This window comes from Oryctolagus cuniculus, chromosome 3 (assembly GCF_964237555.1).
Source record: "Oryctolagus cuniculus chromosome 3, mOryCun1.1, whole genome shotgun sequence".
Taxonomy (NCBI): domain Eukaryota; kingdom Metazoa; phylum Chordata; class Mammalia; order Lagomorpha; family Leporidae; genus Oryctolagus; species Oryctolagus cuniculus.
In genome coordinates, this window is record NC_091434.1 from 135,733,420 (window position 1) to 135,753,214 (window position 19,795).

Here is a 19,795-nt window from a genome sequence, read left to right on the forward strand (position 1 = left end):
ATGGAGGGGCGCGTCCCGGTCGTCCTGATGCAGAGGGCTCACAGGAGCCGCTGGTCATCCTGTCGTGGGAGTCGCTCTAGGCAGGACAGAAGGCAAACGAAATGTTCCTGCAATGTCTATGGCTTCTCTCGGAGGAAAAGGAGACGCCAGGGTAAAAATACAGCCAGAGGGGGTCGTGATTAAAAACACGCCAGTGTAAAAAGCGGCAGCTAGGAAGAACCGCACAGAAGTCACAAAACCCTGTTGACTCCCCTTTCTGGGCGGAAATTAGGGTGTGGGGCAACCACAGCAGTTAATTAGCCCTCTCCCTGCCCTGGCCTCGTGTGTGTGGTGCAGAGTGGATGCAGACAGGAGTAGGGAGGGGATCTTAGCTGGGTTCCCAGGCAGACGGAGCCCAGGTAAAGCTCACATGAGAGAGCATTCTGAGCCGGAGCAGCTCCAGCCCTGTGATGGTGAGGGATGGGGGAGCGAGGCCGCAGCAGGCAGCGTGTTGTGGAGCTGTCCAGAGCTTCATGTAGTGGTTGCTCAGTGACGCACGCTGTTGTTGGAACTGCTGCATCTTCTAACAGTCTGTCACCGGGAGGAACTCCCAACTCCTTGTATTTCACTGGTCAAAGTTAGCCCATTGGGTTTGAATCCCTGTTTCCAGGTTGTGGTCAGCCTCCGGGGAAGCCGGGTCCTAGGTCCCACGGTGGCAGGTCTCTGAAGCGGTCCGAGGAAGAGGCGTCTCCGTGAGAGCCATTGCACAAGGGCCCCAGAGCTGTGGCAGCTCCTGCAGGCTACCGTGGATGAGGCAGAAGCTGAGCCAGAGCCCTCGCTCTCGGGGAGGCTGGGACAGCAGAGGTGTTGGCAGACGAGGGTGGCGGCGGCAGCGGCAGGGGCTTGGCGTCGAACAAGGAACCCGAGGAACGGTGTGGGCAATTATAGATGACTCTGGCATGAACACTTATGACTCAGGTCCAATACAGAACTCAATAAATTAATATTGGCTGGTAATCTAACTATAGTAATTGTTTGATAAGTATTCACTTCAGTTGGTTCCTGCCTTCTTGGTGTTATTAGGAAGTAGTAAAAGAGATTTAAAAGGTTGACTTATGCAGTTATTGAGGGGTCAGAGAAGAAATGTGTGAGATGGCGGTGATTAATCAGGGAAAGCTGCCTGGAGGAGGGAGTTTTGAGTTGCCAATTGAAGGCTGTAATAAGGTTTATAAAGAGCAAGCAATGCTCTATAGAGGTCTCATGGATTTCTGGAATATCAGCAGAATACCACACGTGGGGGAGATCTTAGACAGTCTGCTGTGTTACTTTAGCCTCATCATTTTTGTTTGCCTTTTTTTATTTTTTGTAAAATGTAAATATAATCTAGCAAATTGCTGTTTATGCTGTGGCAGTTGGAAAGCTTCAAATGGTTGGTATTTGGTACTGGCAATTAGGTGGCGAAATAGTTTTCTTACACGTTCTTGAGAACATGTAAACCATCACAGACTCTTTGGAGGACAAATAAGTTATTGACCTCAGAAAACCTGTTTTTGGGGCAATCTGTAAATGTATTCACAGGATTTTTCATTGCTGTTTTGTTTCTGATAATGGGCCCAACTTACCTGTCTGTAACCAGTTGAATGGATCATTTACTAAGGTACACCTGTGCTTTGGATCATTAAAACATGGCCCATAGCTATGGATACTGAACTATCACAAGACAAGTTGTGGCGATGCAAGAGCAGATAGTAAGGCAGCATATGATATTTGCCCAGTTGTACAAGAAGCAGCAAAGGGAAAAACTTAAAAGTCCCAACCTGGGGCTGGGGCTGGGAAGGCATATCTTCTTTTCCATTCTGTTTGCTTCTGCATTTGTTCACCTTTTAAAGTTAAGTGGAAAACTTCCAATGTATCATCCTTTAAATAAGAACCAAAATTCATGTCCAAGTCAGACAGGGTCAGAAGACATTTTCATGTTAGTCTTTCAGCAGAAAGAACAGGGAACAGACTTGGGAAGGAAGCCAGAGGTGGTTCTGTATGAATGATATTTCACAGAATGTTTAGGATGAAGGATTTTTATTAGGAGTTGAAGAAAAACTAAATGTCAGCGCCTTGGAAAAGGACTTTTCTAGGCTGAAATAGTGGAAAGCTGGGAAAAGCAGCAGATTGTAATGTGATAATTCAATGAATTGTGGAAGGAAAGCTTTCTTCTTTTAAGATTTATTTATTTATTTGAAAGGCAGAATTATATATATAGCGAGGCAGAGACAGAGAGAAAGATCTTCCATCTGCTGGTTCACTCCCCAAATGGCTGCAATGGCCAGAGCTGGGCTGACCTGAAGCCAGGAGCCAGGAGCTTCTTCTGGGTCTCCCACATGGGTGCAGGAGCTCAAGCACTTGGGCCATCTTCCTCTGATTTCCCAGGCACATCAGCAGGAAGCTGGATTGGAAGTGGAGCAGTGGGATTCAAACCAGTGCCCATAGGGGATGCCAACATCACAGGTGGCGGCTTTACCTGCTACACCACAGCGCTGGCACCAAGGAAAGCTTTTTTTTTAAAAAAATATAGTTACAGACTGGGGAGGTGGCCCTGTAGGTTAAACCACCACCTGCAATGCTCACCTCCTATATGAGTGCTAGTTCGAGTCCCAGCTGCTCCACTTCTGGTCCAGCTCCCTGCTGATGTGCCTGCGAAAGCAGCAGAAAGCCCCTGCCACCCACATGGGAGACCCAGATGGAGCTCCAGGCTGCTGGCTAGGCCTAACCCAGCCCTGGCTGCTGTGGCCATCTGGGGGGAGTGAGTCAGCACATGAAAGATTCCCCCCCCTTTCTCTCTCTCTCTCTCTCTCTCTCCCTCCCCCACTCCCATGACTCTGTCTTTCAGATAATAAATCTTTAAAATACAAGTCATGCTCAATGAAACAAAATTTTGATTTTATGTACAAATTAATGGGTTTCATGTGGACAGTATGGAAGGTTTTAGCAAACTGTTATGTTCCAAGGATGACATTGCAAACAAGGTGTTTTTCTTTGCTTGTTTTACCTTAAACTCTGACTTTGCATGGAACTAGCATAGGAAAACATTCCAAGGATCTGAGAACCCTGTGCGAGGCCCCTCCTTCCACACTTGCTGTGACAAGGGATCTCAGCCTCTACAGGCTCCCTGTGCTGTCCTTGGATGCTTCTGCTTGTTACTCAGTTCTGAGTAGTCTTTTTTTTTTTTTTTTTTTTTTTTTGACAGGCAGAGTGGACAGTGAGAGAGAGACAGAGAGAAAGGTCTTCCTTTGCTGTTGGTTCACCCTCCAATGGCCGCCGGGGCAGGCGCGCTGCAGCCAGCGCACCGCGCTGATCCGATGGCAGGAGCCAGGATCCAGGTGCTTTTCCTGGTCTCCCATGGGGTGCAGGGCCCAAGCACTTGGGCCATCCTCCACTGCACTCCCTGGCCACAGCAGAGAGCTGGCCTGGAAGAGGGGCAACCGGGACAGAATCCGGCGCCCCAACCGGGACTAGAACCCGGTGTGCCGGCGCCGCTAGGCGGAGGATTAGCCTAGTGAGCCGCGGCGCCGGCACCACCAACCTAATTCTGTAAGAGCCCCAGAGTATCTGTACTTTAAATGTACATGGAGGATTTTCCAACCACTGTACCGGCAATGCATCACCTTTGAAAAGAGTGCTCCTATGTCTCACCTTCTTCTCCATGAAAGTTATTCCTGTTCACAGAAAGCGACCTGGAATGTTTTAAAGGTCTGTATGCTGAGTGCCAGTTCATCCTAAAAACCACCTTACAAAGCCTTTTCTGGATAAGAGCTTGGCCGAAACAGATTTGGAGCTCCTAAAACTGTATGACAAGGGCTGGCACTGTGGGGTAGCAGCGGCATCCCATATGGGTGCTGGTTCAAGTCCCGGCTGCTCCACTTCCAATCCAGCCCTCTGCTATGGCCTGGGAAAGCAGCAGAAGATGGCCCAAGTGCTTGGGCCCCTGCACCCACATGGGAGATCAGGAAGAAGCTCCTGGCTTCTGGCTTTGGATCGGCGCAGCTCCGGCCGCTGCAGCCAATTGGAGAGTGAACCAGCGGATGGAAGATCTCTCGGTGACAACAGAGATCTCTCTGCCTCTCCTTCTCTCTCTGTGTAACTCTGACTTTCAAATAAATAAATAAATCTTAAAAAAAAAAAAAAGGAAACAGAGCAAAGTTTAGGACAGGGCTGTGCAGTGCGGGCATCTGTTTTTCTATCTGTACTTTAAATGATGTTTGTTCACTTGAAAACTGAAAATGGGCATGGTCGCAGCCATTGTACAACCAAGCAACCCGGGGATATGGCTTTGAGAGTTGCCTGAGACAGAAACCTACCAATGGAGCAGGTTCCTTCAGCTCTGCCTCTGTTTTTCAGTGGCTCAGGGTTCTGCTCTGTGTCATGATTTTCAGTTAGATTCAAGGCAGTGGCAGAAATAAGCCTAAGGTGGAACACGTCCCTGGCTCTGTTTGTTGGGAAACGAGTCATCTGAATACAGCCTTTTAAAAGAAAGCTATAAGGACTGGCTTTGGGTTAAGTCACTGCTTGCAACTCATGCGGGTGCTGGTTTGAACCCCGGCTGCTCTGCTTCCAGTCCAGCTCCCTGTTTATGCACCTGGAGAAGCAGCAGAAGATGGCCCAAGTACCGGGTCCCCTGCCACCCACATGGGAGACCTGGATGGAGTTTCAGGCTCCGCCTGGATTTGGTCTGGCCCAGCCCTGGCCATTGCAACCACTTGGGGAGTGAACCAGAGCATGAAAGATTCTGTTTCTCTGTCTCTCCCTCCCTCTTTGTAATTGCCTTTCAGATTAATAAATAAATCTTTTTCTTTAGAAGAAGGATATAACATGCAAAGTACCATTACTGTTTAAGGTTTAGAAGTGAGAACTAGAAATTATGATGTGGATTGTGTTTGAATTTAAGTTCCCTCCAAAAGCCTGTGCATTTTGTGTTATCTGGCAAGTTAAGGTAAGCGTAGCCTTATGTTCACAGCTCCTATGGGTGTGAAGGACTTTTGTTCTGTTTTGCCTGGGGAAATTTTCTTAAGGTCAAATTTCCTTTTTTTAAGGTTTATTTATTTATTTGAAAAGGCAAAGTTACAGAGAGGCTGAGAGAGAGAGAGAGAGGTCTTCGATCTGCTTGTTCCCTCCCCAGATGGCTGCAACGGCCAGAGCTGCACCCATCTGAATCCAGGAGCCAGGAGCCTCCTCCAGGTCTCCCACCTGGGTGCAGGGGTCCAAGGACTTTTCCAGGCCATAGCAGGGAGCTGGATCGGAAGTGGAGCAGCTGGGACTCAAACCAGCATCCCTATGGGATACCGGCACTGCAGGCAGCAACTCTACCTGTTACACCACAGTGTTGGCCCCAAGGTTGAATTTCTCACCACTGAAATCAGGGGCTGTCCCAGGTCACTTTCAGGTGTTGTTCAGACCATGGGAACCATGTGAGTGTATGGTAGGGGGCAGGCAATGCTGTTGTGGCCCTTTGCTGAAAAACTGGGTTTCTAAGCTGGGCATTGGGATGAAGGTGGGGTAACTTGTCCTCAAGTCCTGTGTCTGGGGACTGGGTAACCTGAGAACTGGCCCAGGAGTGGATCTAAAGAGGCGCTGCACGAGGCCAGGTACTGTGTGGGGACTGTGGGGTCGGGGAGGGGTTTGTTAGGAGAAGCCCAGGTTTGCTTTTTCTTCTCTTAAATTTGTATTCATTTGAAAGGGAGAGAAAGAGAAAGTGCTCCCCTAGGGCCCCCAGTGGCTGGTACTGCACCAGGCCAAATCCAGGAGGCAGGAACTCCATCCAGGTCTCTCCATGTGGGTGGCAGGAATCCAAGTACTGGAGCCATTGCCGATACCTCCCTGGGTCCATGTTAGCAGGAAGCTGGAGTCGGGAGCAGGAGCCGAGTATCCAGCCCAGGGAAGTCTTAGCTGGAGTCCAGTTTGCAGTATTGAGTGTGTGGTGCTGTGTTTGGAAGAGAGAGCTGTGCCCTGATTGGTTATTGTGAGAGAGTTGCCAGCTATCCTTAGTGTTTTCCTAATCAGAGGAATAAAAGATCTCACCCATTTCCGTTCAGAGAGGCAGTTCAGTGTTGCTTTGTTTCGCTGGAGCTACATCAGTGGTCAGCAGTCCAGAGACCTGACCTTGCATTTCTCCTTCTCTGCATGCAGAGACACTGACCTCTGCTTCCTGCCCGGCCTCCACCCTCTGACTGAAGGGGCCTCGTCCCTCTGGAGCACCTGCGGCTCCTGGCTACCCTGTCATTGGAGGCAGGTGTTCAGTGGTGTCTTCCAGGAGTAGCTCTCTGCACGTGTCTGCTCTCACATGAAATCCATTCCTCGGATTTCATTCTGCACAGTGTTCTGGAGGTGAGGGGGTGGCCATGCTCGTAGCAGCCACACACACCCTGGTGGCAGGAGCTCAAGGAGAGCGTTTCTTTCTGAATGAGGTCGGCCCCATTTCTTTATCTTCTGATCCCTTTCAGAGAGTCTCAGCTTGGAGAGGAATGAAACCCTAGGCTCCCTGGCCGCCTTCCAGCTGGGTGCAGTTCCCAACTGCACTGAAAGCCAATGCTAATTATGTTCCAGGTTTCTTATTAATAAGCAGGGTAAAGGCATATGTGAGCTAACGTTGACTATTCGCTTTCTCTAAGAGGGCTCGGCTGTTCTATTATGGATGGGAGGTGTCCACGAAGACACTGGCAGAGAGCCTCACCTGTCAGGAGTGGATGATGGTGCCCTCTGGCTAGAAGCTTCCAGTTTCGTGGGACAGCTTTTCCCACATTCTGCTAATAGCCTGTGCCCAGCTCAGTAGCTTGGCAAATAGAGCAAAACCTCCTGGATTGGAACGGCTGCTCGTAGAGAATCTGTGATCACACGGTGGAGCCAAGCCAAGTTCGTTTTTATATTTTCCGTGGTTCGTTTTTTCCTGCATAAATCAATACTTCAACTACTTGGCGAATTTAATCTATTTAAGAGAATGTTACAATCTTAAAAAATGTTGACTCCGCATACTCCACGTGCTGTGTGTGCTGCCTAACACAGTGTCCAGTGCTCCGTGGGCCCTGAGAGTTTGGTTAGTGAATTTTTACCCATCATTGGAGCAAGACACTAAATTTCTTTGCTTTAAAAATATTCCTTTACTGATTGCATGTCAGTTGCATCAGTTTGGCAATTTAAATTAGTTAAGGTTCATTGTATTTTAGATCAGTCATTCCTGGTTTCACATTAAAACCACCAGGGGAGCTCCACCCTAGGCCAGTGATATCAGAGCCTCCATTATGGGTTTTGGGCAACTGGGATCTTAATTTCTTTTTTTTTTTAAAGATTTATTTATTTATTTATTTGAACGTCAGAGTTACAGAGAGAGAGGAGAGGCAGAGAGAGGTAGAGACAGAGACAGAGAGAGAGAGAGAGAGAGAGAGAGAGAGAGACAGGTCTTCCATCCGACAGTTCACTCCCCCTGGCAGCAATGGCTGGAGCTGTGCCGATCCGAAGCCAGAAACCAGGATCTTCCTCCAGGTCTCCCACGCGGGTGCAGGGGCCCAAGGACTTGGACCATCCTCTGCTGCTTTCTTAGGCCATAGCAGAGAGCTGGATCAGAAGTGGAGCAGCCAGGTCTCGAACTGGCACCCTTATGGGATACCGGCTCTTCAGGCCAGGGTGTTAACCTGCTGCTTGATGGCTCATTACAGATGGACAGCCAATGGTGAAGGTAGAGCTCCAATGGGGAAAGGTGAGAGCTGACCAGGGCTTTGAGCCAAGCAGGCACTTAGCCTAATACCCTCTTAAATCAACTGGTCACAAATCCAAATGAGAGAGATAGAACTTTCCAATTGATTAGCCATTTCCTGGTCCATGCTAGTAAAACAGCACATCTTGATTGAGATGATATAGGGGCAGGCCTTGGTTCCAGCAGTTATAACATTGGCTCCCATAATGGAGTGCCTGGGTTCAGTTCCTGCCTCTGGGTCTTGGACTTCAGTTTCGTGCCAAGGCAGACCCTTGGAGAGACACTGGTGATGGATCCAATAAGTGGATCCTTGCCACCCATGTGGGAGACCTCAGTTGAAGGGAAGCTGGAACTGGAACAGTGCGGTGACTTAGACCCAAGCCCCTGTCTTTAGCCCAGACTGATGCCAGCCACTGTAGGCATTTGGTGAACCAGTGGATGGGAAAGATGTCTCAGCCTGCCTGTCTATCTCTGTTCCTCAAATAAATAAGATTGAAAAGAAAATTATATTTAAAAAGTCTGGTAATAGCATTAAAATCCGGTGTGAGGGCATTGGTTGAATTGATGTTTTGTTTATATGGTAGAATGTTACACAGTCTGATTTTATAAATATTTAATGTGTTGGAGAAACGTTCGTTGTACATTGTTAAGTGATGGAAGCAGGTTGCTAAATCAGTGTGTGTGGAATGATACCACTTCTGTTTTGAAAAAAGCATATGCAGACACACATCCACCCAGGCAAAATAAGATTGGAAAAAAGACACCAAAGCATTAACGATTACTATTTCTAGTGGCGCAAAAAAATTTAATAAAAAGTTTTCTGTACCTTTCATATTTTTAAAAATGAAAATACCTTAATCAGAAAGAATAAATGTGATTTGAAAAATCAGCTGCAAAAGTTCCCTCAAGAAAAACAAGACCCTGTCCCAAACAAGCCTGTCAAAATGATAGAATATAAAAATCATTAACATGCTAGCTTCGAACCAGTGTGCATTACCCAGTAACCATTCACTAAATGTTCCTTGAGTGATTTTAATGAAGGACTGGAGCTAAGCAAAATAAACAAACCCCGCTCAAGTTGGAACCAGTTCAATTGCTTTTCAGAGTCATCAAAGCAAATTTGTTTTGTTTATTCTATTAAACTCCAGTTTGAGGTTGCAAGGCATTTGTATTACTGTCGAAGTTTGTTGGCATTCCATTTCATTTTGACTGATTCCAACTGTTTTTCACTAAGAAGACTGTGCAGTATGCAAATAAGCAGGTTTCTGCATGGGGGCTGTTGTATTAGTTCTTGCTCATTTCAGAAATGCTTCAGTGCAGGGGTGTTCTCTCCCGCAGGAGAGAAGACGTGGAACGAGTCCACCTCTGTATCCCCTATCCTGTTGGAGCGGTTGACATGTTTATGATATGCACAGCGACACAGAAGGAACTCCCTAAATCCCTGTGTGTGGCCTGTTCCCAGCCCTCTGCTCCGGACCTTGCCTCTCTCCATGACTTTGGCAATTTGCATCTGCATTCTCTGCCCTTGTTGGATCTGTCTTCTCAGCCTACAAACATGCTCAAGTCTCCTGTGACCGAACGTCACTTGCTGTCTCGGCTACTCCCTAGAGCTACTGTTCTGTTTCTTCTCTTTCCTCCTTTGCCAAAGTCTCAAGGAGGTCATCAGTATGAACTGCCTGATCCTAGCTGGAAGTATCCCCTGCCCCTCCCCTTGTGCACTGCCCAAGTGGTTCTTTCATGGTGTCCGTGTGAATCACACCCTCCTTGCCTTCCCTGGGTGGCAGGATAGGTGTGTTCTGATCTTCGACACATTTCTCCCTCCAATTCTGAATTCTGAGAAACACAACAGTCTCTGTGGGGACTGATTTCTGAGACCTTAGGGCGTCCCTTACATCAGGGATATTGGAAAAGTTGTAGAAGCTCCTGAATTTTCCTGGAACACGTTTCCACTGAGTGTCCTGGGATTTTTGCATATACCGCACATCTGAACTTAACTGCTTTCCCGCTCACCCGGTGGCTTTCCTTCCCCTTTGCAATGCTTCTGTTTGTGTTGTTGAGATGGCTCCAGAGGAGTGGAAGGGGCCAGAGGCAAGTGCTTGCTGGACTGGTGAAGACCTCACGTCCACATCCCTTACAAAGAGCTTGGGTCTAAGTCCCAGCGCTGCTTCCAGTTCCAGCTTCCCGCTAGTGCACACCCTGGGAGGCAGCAGGAGATGGCTCAAGTACTTGGGTCCCTGTGGCCCACATGGGAGACACAGATTAACCTCCTGGCTTCTGGCTGTGGCCTCGCCTGGCCCTGCCTGTTGTGGTCATTTGGGGAGTGAACTGGTTGATAGGACATCTCTGACTGTGTCCGCCTCTCTGCCTTTCAAATAAAAGTAAATAAATAAGTTTTTATAAAGGAGAAACATCAGGAGGCCATGTCACAGCCCAGGGTCCCATGGTTCCAGGTTTCAGTGTTGTCTGTGACCTGGACCAGCCCTCCGACTTCACGGTGTGTTGTGAGATTTTGTGCTGTGACAAGCCGGGATAGGAAATTGTTGCAACAGTGCCTGCATTTTGCGTTCCTGTGAGGATGCACAGTAATATGATGTGGGGAGCCCTCAGCTGTGAGTCTGGAGTATGAAACGCAATTGCTGAAGGCTGGACAGTTCTTCCTTTCTTCCCGCCCCCCGCCCCTTCTGTACCTGAAAGCTTGCGCAGAATAGGGAAACTGGAGAGTTTGTGTCATTCAAACTGATAGCCCAGCAAAGTGCAGAGCCACTACACCTTAGGAGGCTCCTGCGCATTCACTGTGAAGCTGCAAAGCCCAAATATAGGACCGCACATGACAAGGATTTATTCTCTCTGCTTTGCTTGACCAGCGTGATCTGACTTGGAAGCATCAGAAAATATACATGGCGCTCATTAGCACAGCGTATGGTGTTCACGTGCTGTAAGCTCTCTCCATGCCACAAGTCACTGAACACATCCACAGCCGTAGCCCCGGGCCAGGGCAGGCAACCACATTTCCTTCTTTTCTGGGAATCGCCAGCTTTCCCTCATCTCTGATGCCAATATCTTCTCACGGGATTTACAAGAGAAGAAAAGTCTCACTGTTCTGGAAAAGCCAGAAAACGTTCCAGAACTCGCCTAGCGTTCTTCCTAGCAACAGATCCTGCAGCTTCCTCCGCATTGCTTCTGGGTGGCATGCCTCTCGGGGTGTTTGTCACTTTCTGCCACCTGGGAGCCACGAAACGTCGGGCCAGGAGGCCACTTTCTGTGGCTCAGTTTTGTTGGCTATTCAATGGGGATGATAAAACTGCCTAGTTCAGAAATGGGTCACAAGAATCAGGTATCTGCCAGCCAGCTGCACCCAGAACGGAGTGAGCACTCGTTTTGCTGCTGTGTCTTCATTTTGCTTGCATGGGTAATGGGTGGCCCTGGGTGTGCACTGAGAGTCACAAGCCCACTTCCCAGCTTTGTGGAGTCATTTAGAAGTTACCCTTCCTGAAACTTACCTTTTGTTTTAATCCGTAACAGTGCCACAGCAACACTCCCTTTGCAGTCTTCACTGAGATTAACCCGGGGCAAAATAGAGTTGAAAAGGCCCTTGAGCACAGGAGGCTGTGGCTCTCATCCCTGCCCCGGGCAGAAGCTGGTGCATCTCAGCCATCTTGGTCTTTCTTTTTTTCTTTTCTTTTTTTTTTTTTTAAGATTTATTTTATTTGAAAGACAGAGTTATAGAGAGGCAGAGGGAGAGAGAGAGAGGTCTTCCATCCGCTGGTTCACTCCCCAGATGGCCACAACGGCTGGAGTTGTGCCGATCCGAAGCCAGGAGCCAGGAGCTTCTTCCAGGTCTCCCATGTGGGTGCAGGGGCCCAAGGACTGGGCCATCCTCCACTGCTTTCCCAGGCCATAGCAGAGAGCTGGGTTGGAAGTGGAGCCACTGGGACTCCAACCGGTGCCCATATGGGATGCCAGCACTGCAGGTGGCGGCTTTACCCACTACGCCACAGCACCAGCCCCAGCCATCTTGGTGTTTCTTGTGCCTCCCAGGCAGTGCCTTACTCCTGGTACTGTGGTTGTTGAATGAACAGTTCAGCCATTCGGTGTAGCTGAGAAAAATCAGGCAAAGCCAAGAAGGCTCTGCATGCTCACCAGGAAGCCGTGAAATCCATACACAAACTCCTGTGCTTGCTGTCTAGAGTGGCTCATCGAGCCCTGCCTGAAGCTTACCCTAGAGCCAGCCCTGGGAAGAGCAGTGAGGATCCTGGGTTGGGTTGCTCCAGGCAGGCATGCCAACTGCCTGAGAAGGAACAGCTGGGCACCTTGAGAGTATGGTGGAGAGAGGAGCCAAGAACAGCAGACAGGGAAACTCAAAAAGCCTTTCAGTGTGGGGCTCTCTACTCTAAGGCGAAATCTCACAAAGCTTACTGAAAACTGAATTAGACAAAAAAGTTTTGCTTTGGCACGGGTATACCAGATGACTGAAAACAAGAGCTTCTGCTCATTTCCTTGATTGCCTTGGGGAAGGCGAAACCAAACATAGCTCTATTTTTGCAATATGTTTTTCAAGCATAACTTCTTGCTCTACTGCACAGGTAATTAACTACAGAGTTCATGTTCCAATTATCTCAACTATGGCCTCATTTTCTCTACTGATGCCAAAACCTAATTTTTTCTCTTTTGCTGAGTGCGTGGGGGGAAAGGGTTGTGATTTCCAACCAGTAAAAATTAGAACCTTTTTGTCCAGCAAACCAATTGCTTGGTTGAATCAGTTTATGTAGCATTTTATACCTTCAGGAAAATGTGCAGTCAATTTGGAGAAATGGTAATTATTGCTTTTAAGGAATGACCTGGCCGTTAAGATAAATGTATTTTTATTTATGAACAGTTTTGGTTTTCACCATTTAACGCCACTGTAGCCTGAATGCCATTCTAGATGGTATGCTTGTGGAGTATGGAGACGATGTGAAGGAGAAAGGCCTAGCAAGAGTTTTGGTAAGGGCAGAATTAAAAAGTCAAGAGCTTTGGCAGGTTAGAGTCATGGGGCCAATCTAAGAAGGTGAAATACTGATGGCATGAAAATAAAGCCTTCCCATGGCCGGCGCCGTGGCTCAAAAGGCTAATCCTCCGCCTTGCGGCGCCGGCACAACGGGTTCTAGTCCCAGTCGGGGCGCCGGGTTCTGTCCCGGTTGCTCCTTTTCCTGTCCAACTCTCTGCTGTGGCCTGGGAGTGCAGTGGAGGATAGCCCAAGTCCTTGGGCCCTGCACCCGCATGGGAGACCAGAAGCACCTGGCTCCTGGTTTTGGATCAGCGCGGTGCGCTGGCCGCAGAGGCCATTGGGGGGTGAATCAATGGAAAAGGAAGACCTTTTTCTCTGTCTCTCTCTCTCACTGTCCGTTCTGCCTGTTAAAAAAAAAAAAAAAAAAAAAAAGCCTTCCCTTTGTTCTAACAAGATGGACTATAAAAAGGCATGGGCGCTATTGTCAGAATGATACGCAGCTACAAGAAGGGCCGGGGAATGAGATGCTGTCGTCCTAGGCTCTGTCACTGAGAACAGAGGCCACTCGGCACTCGAGGGAGGAAGGGCTCACCTGGACCCCCTGCTCAAGTCGAAGGATTAGGAAGTTGGCAGCAACCGAGGGAGCCCCAGCCTATCTGTTTTCTCTCAGGGTCTCTCTTCTGGCCTTTCCACTTATCTCTGCATATTCCATAGATTCTCCTCCCACTCCCGACGTCTCAGCCAAATCCCAGAGAGAGCTGGTCTGATGAACTCGGCTTCTTACCATCTCCTTTCTAGGGCAGAGACCGTCTCATGCAGCCACACCCTGGGTCCCCTCACCCCCAGCCTCTGAGGGGCTCACGCTGATCTTGCTGCTCTCTGGTTTCCTGGATGACAGGCTGTGGTTGGGGACATTGACAGCAGGATGGGCATCCTGGTGTGGCTCCAAGGGCCAGGACTGGAATCAAGGGTGAAAGCCACAGGATAAAGGTTCTCTTGCAGAATTCCCTAAAAAATTGCACTGGGCCACAGTCAATGGCTGGATTCAGTGATTTTCCAGGCTCCTTCCACCTGCCAAAATTATGTTTTTATTTTTCTTATCATTATTTTATGTCTTCCCAGAGTCTCATGAGAGCCATCTTTCCATAAATGAACCAAGAAGATAATTCTTTTTAGAAATTTTTAAAAAGATTATTTATTTATTTGAAAAGCAGAGTTACAGAGGGAGATCTCCTATCCGCTGGTTCACTCTCTAAATGGCTTCAACAATGGAGGCTAAGCCAGGCCGAAGCCTGGAGCCAGCAGCTTCTTCCAGGTCTCCCATGTGGATACAGAGACCCAAGCACTTGGGCCATCTTTTGCTGCCTTCCCAGGCCATTAGCAGGGACCTGTATGGCAAGTGGAGGAGTCAGGACTTGAACTAGAGCCCATATGGGGTGCTGGTGATGCAGGCTGTGACTTTAACCCACTGTGCCACAACACCAACCCCATGAAAATAATTCTGACACAGTATAATCAGAATATGCCTGATGTGTCAGAAATAGCAATGCTTTTGCCTTAGCCCCTTAAGTATATTTCATATGTGAAATATTTTGTAAATTAGGTTTTATTATAGTCCATAACTATGCTATCCAAAAGAAAGGAAAGAAGACAATGTAAATAAGACAGAACAACTAACTGTAATGTGGGTGTATTTCCAAGATGATTGATGATGATTATATTTGGAAATTTGTTTCCAAATAAATTGTAATGTTCCAGAAATTTCAGTTGGGCCTTTAAGCTCAGTCATCATGATAGACTGAGTCACTTAGGGCAGATTTCAGTTATGACTCTTCAGATAGTCATCAAGGCTGAGGTTCTCCACAATAGTGTAATGAAATCTTACATTCAGGGGTGGGCGTTCAGCACAGCAGTTGAACCTCTGTTTGGGATGCCCGGGTCCTGTATTGGAGTGATTGGGTTCAACTCCTGATTCTGATCCTGGTTCTGGCTTCTTCTTCTTCTTCTTCTTCTTCTTCTTTTTTTTTTTTTTTTTTTTGACAGAGTGGACAGTGAGAGAGAGAGAGAGAGAGAGAGAGAGAGAAAGGTCTTCCTTTTGCCGGTGGTTCACCCTCCAATGGCCGCCGGGGCAGGCGCGCTGCGGCCGGCACACTGCGCTGATCCGATGGCAGGAGCCAGGTACTTCTGGTCTCCCATGGGGTGCAGGGCCCAAGTACTCGGGCCATCCTCCACTGCACTCCCTGGCCACAGCAGAGAGCTGGCCTGGAAGAGGGGCAACCGGGACAGAATCCGGCACCCCGACCGGGACTAGAACCCGGTGTGCCGGCGCTGCTAGGCGGAGGATTAGCCCAGTGAGCCGCGGCACCGGCCGGTTCTGGCTTCTTGTGTACTGTACCTTCAGATGTAGCAAGGCATGGCTTAAGTACTTCCTTGCCACTCACATGGGAGACCTGGATTGAGTCCCAGCTCCTGGTTTCGTCCTAGCCCAGCCGCAGAGGTTGAGGGCGGTTGAGGAATGAGCCAGCGAATGGGAGCTCTGTATCTCTCTATCCTTATCTCTTTGTCAGTCTCTATCTTCTGTCTATATCTGTTGTCTGCGTTTCAAATAAAAATCATTAAAAAAAAAAGCACTTAAGCATTTGAACGCTACTAATTTGTAATGGGAGAATACAAAATATTATTCCATAAATTACTAATGCTCTCTCGAAAACGGAAGTTATTCAACTCTGAGAACATGGGACAGCACCAAGGGGAGTCTAGGATGCTTCTGTTTCTACCTTCCGTGGTGAGAATGCATCGAGAAGAAAAGGCAGGTGGGTGGCAGGGCCGGGCAGGGGTCCCTGTAGAGAGACTAGCTGTGTGAGGATTCCGGGTCCAGCACCTGCAGGACAAGACTAACCTTCTGGGACCCCCGTTCCCTCATCTGTAAAATGCGGATGATAATAGTGCCCGGGACAGAGGGCTCTAGGGAGAATTCAAGTGCTTCCTGGCACAGTGTTTAGTTCCTACACCTTGCTCAATAATGTAGCACCCAGGAATCTTACTCTCTGTATTGTACCTTCAGCAACAGGGACTCCAAGGCATGCCATCCTCTGCCTAGAGAGCCAAGGGCATCTTCAGTCCCCCTCAACAGTGGGGCTCCGTGTCTTGGGACCCTCCCCAGCCTGGCTTATAACAGTTGCATCCTGCATCAGCGCAAGATCTGGATTTGCCCTCCCCTAGAGGCCTGGTGTCCTCCTGATGTAGCTGCTTTGCTCGGGCCCCCGTGTATGGCTCTCTCCCTCTTGGTTCCTGGTCGCCTCCTCCCGAGAAATGGAAGATGTTGTTACAAGGTCTTAAATTTGGGGATACTATTAATTTAAATATGGGTCTATTTTAAAGACAAAGGCGCTACTGGGTGCCCTGAGTGTGACAAAAGAGAACCCCAGGGCCAGAGGAGGGAATCACATGCCTTCGTCCAGGTTCTGTCCTTTGGAGGGCTCATCCCACTCCTCGAGAGGCTGGTGTAACTGGTCAGGCATTTGCTTGGCCCAGATGGATATTGCTGAAGAGGTCGCACGGTGGTGCTGATGGGAGGCAGGATTGAGAAGCTCTTAGCAAGGTGAGACTGTCAGTGGAGGCCGAGCCGGAGCTCCTGGCGTCTGCCCTTCTCGCACCAGCCGGACTCCACGTTCTTTCTGGCTTCTCTCTCTGCTCGCACCCATTCTCAGAGCAGTGAGGTTGTAAATAAACATACGACTCAAGCACTTGGCTTGGTTGGCATCTGTTTAATTAAGGTTTCATTCTGCATAGTTCTACCTTAACCTTACGCAGCGTTTTGTGTTTTTCTTACAATGGTGTCCTCAGCAACCCCTTTATTCCCAGATGCCTTCTTTTCTCATCGCCTTCAAAGCCACCTCTAAAATGTAACTGCGTTACTGAGGTCCTCGCTGACATTGTCAGCTTCCATCAACTCCTTCGTCCTTCTTTGTTTGTTCTTTGTTTGTTCTTTGCCGTCTGTATTAGATTCTCCCCAGTCACGGCCTGTGTGTTGATGTGACCGTAAGGTGTGCTGTATTCCCATGAAATATTAGAGAAAAAGAAGGTCAAGTCCTTTTCTTTTTCTTTTTGATTTGTGTGCACGGTTGTCTCCTGCTATTGAGAGGTAATTCAGACTTCTATCCTGCACTGAAATGTAATTGGGATTATGTTACCTTTTTTTTCATTACCTGTAGCCATTACATTGCTTAACGTTTCTTAGACACTGATGCCCTTAAGTACAAAAAATGCTTGGTTAAACTTAATCATGGTGTTGGGCATGTATTAAGTTCCTCTTGTTAATTTTAATAGGATATTCAAATTAAATCTCAGCTTAATAGAATTAGCTGGCCGAAGACAATTTACAATGTTCTGTGTATTTTTCTTTTTGCCTTTTCAGGAGCCTTTGCGGTATTCTTCCTCAGCACCTGTTAGCCCTGTTAGCTGGAGACTTCTGACCAAAGCTGCCCTCAGCACTTGGCATCACCCCAGGACAGGACAGTTTCTGAAGTCGCCGAAACGCTGGGGAGGGTCTCGGCCCAGTGCACCTTCTGAAGGTGAGAGTGAATTGCTTCTCTCTTTAGTAGCTGCGAAAGAAGTCGATTTTGGTCGAACAGGAATGTATTTGGAGTTGGAACTCTAATCAGTGCAGATCTATTGAGTACCCATGTACGTGAACCCACAAACACCCACACCCACCCACCCACACACACAGACACACATTCTTTAAAAATTAATAGTATTTCTCTTCTTAGAGAAATTTCTTATGTATTTAGGATCTCTGTCTGCCTCGATATCTGTTTTTCCCTGCCTTCCAGAACTGTTTAAAGGATCAAATGATATAATTTACAGGAAAGTACTTTCTAAACCATGAAGTCTTATTTGTACAGTTAAGAAAAACAATTGGCCGGCGCCGCGGCTCACTAAGCTAATCCTCCACCTTGCGGCGCCTGCACACGGGGTTCTAGTCCCGGTCGGGGCGACGGATTCTGTCCCAGTTGCCCCTCTTCCAGGCCAGCTCTCTGCTGTGGCCCGGGAGTACAGTGGAGGATGGCCCAAGTGCTTGGGCCCTGCACCCCATGGGAGACCAGGAGAAGCACCTGGTTCCTGCCATCGGATCAGTGCGATGCGCCGGCCGCAGCACACCGGCTGTGGCGGCCATTGGAGGGTGAACCAACGGCAAAGGAAGACCTTTCTCTCTGTCTCTCTCTCTCGCTATCCACTCTGCCTGTCAAAAAAAAATAATAATAATAAAGAAAAACAATTGCCACCGTACCCAAACATTTGTGATCCTCCAGGATACTCTCATACCCACTAATCTGTTTTTCCCAGTAGTTTTGCTCATTTTCAGTTCAGTTCAGTAAACTTCGTTAAACTGTCAAGAGGCAAAGATCCTAAATCTTTGCCTTCAAGGAATATCTGTCAGACAGATACACACTGACTTCAGTTTGTGGAAAAATGGAATTAAAAGATAAGTTTATTTTGGTGCAAAAAATGAATTAAAACCTAACATTTGCAAAAATGGTTACAATTGCAGATCATTATGCTAGTGAAATAAGCTAGACACAGAAAGATAAAAAACCACATGTTCTCTCTTATATTCAGAAGTTAATATATACATATAGTAAAAAAAAGTGGATCCGTGTTATTTGTTGTATAGATAATTTAAATATTGACACGTCTGAATTATATAATGTATAGTAATAATATATAGCCTTCTTCCCTCATTTTATAATTTATGTCACAAATCCCACAGAATATGATATTAATATATCCACTCCTGCTTTAAAAGTAGTATGTATGTGTATATGTAATATTTACAAATGAAACAAATATAGCAAAGTGTTAACAATTGTTGAAAAGTTTTTGAAATCCACACACAATTTTTCCTAATACACACTCTCCATGAGCTTTTTGGACGTACTTGTATGCATCAATGTGGCTGATTTCTGTATGGTAACAGTAAATGCAGAGTGCATAAAGGAGTGGAACAGGCATCATACTCAGCCTGGGTCTGCAGGACAGTGTGTGTAATAAAGGCAGGCTTCCTGGAGGACGTAGCTCCCAAAATGGCTCTTGACAGGTGAATGGCAGCGAGCCAACAGGGTTGGGTGGAAGAGGGCACTGCAGGAGGGAGTAGTGGGCTAGGGGGGAGAAACCCACGTATGGGAGTAACAGATTGTGTAGAATTGTTGAATCCTAAGGCGGTGTGTGTGTGTGTGTGTGTGTGTGTGTGTGGCTGAGGGGCAGGGGCGTTACGTTGGAGGTCATGGGTGTTTGAGGTGTTACCCTAGAGAATGCACAGAGGGTGAACTAGAGGTGAGGAGGTTGAAGGATGGGCCGATCGGTTGTGTCACGATCTAGGGAAGAGACAGGACAGCTGGAGCCTGGGTAGAAGCAGCGAGGAGCAGAGAACGAAGGAAGTCGAAACAGCTATGAAGAATATGCTGGATTTGGGGGATGACTGGGCATGGGGAGTGGGATGGTGTCAGGACTTGGGGCTCTTGGCTGCCGCTCTGGCTGACTGAGAGCGTGCTGAAGCCTTGAGGGGAATTTCAGCGGGAAGCAGGCTTGTTCTTGGGGAGGGAAGGACTTGGAAGCACACAGGGGACATTTAGGTAGCTGTGTCCACCAGGCAGCTGGAAGTGAGCTGTCAGATACAGGACTAGAAACACTGCCTCGGGAGGTCTACTCAAGGGTTTAAAATATTTTATTTAACCCAAACTTGATTTGGCAATTTAAGCCTCAATATTATTTATTCATATGCTTGAGATAACACACCATGTCCTCCGTTTCCACTTTATTTAGACATATCTGTACTTGATAGTCTTGTTTCCTTGGCATAAAAAATTAGGATCTATCCTGGAACAAAAGTGCTGATTTTGCAGTTTGATAAAAGGAAATATAAAACAATAGTTTCAAAAAAAAAAAAAAAAAAAAACATGTAGGGCCATGCTGTGGCAAAGCTGCCACCTGCGATGTTGGCATCCCATTTGCTGGTTTGAGTCCTGGCTGCTCCATTTCCAATCCAGCTCCCTGCTAATGTACCTGAGAAAGCAGCAGAAGATGGTGCA

The 19,795-nt window shown here is 47.7% G+C and overlaps 1 protein-coding gene across 15 annotated transcripts in view; it reads left to right on the forward strand.

The window, feature by feature from the left end:
* The window catches only part of NRCAM (neuronal cell adhesion molecule), a 329,372-nt gene that overhangs the window by 55,235 nt on the left and 254,342 nt on the right, over nt 1-19,795 (forward strand). For 14 of the 15 annotated variants that reach the window (XM_070071141.1, XM_070071138.1, XM_008258359.4 and 11 more), the window contains exon 2: nt 17,122-17,278. The gene's annotated coding sequence lies outside the window, so the exon portion shown is untranslated. Of the gene's footprint in view, nt 1-17,121; nt 17,279-19,795 lie in introns of those variants that run through there. The other variant, XM_070071137.1, reaches the window with a different exon arrangement.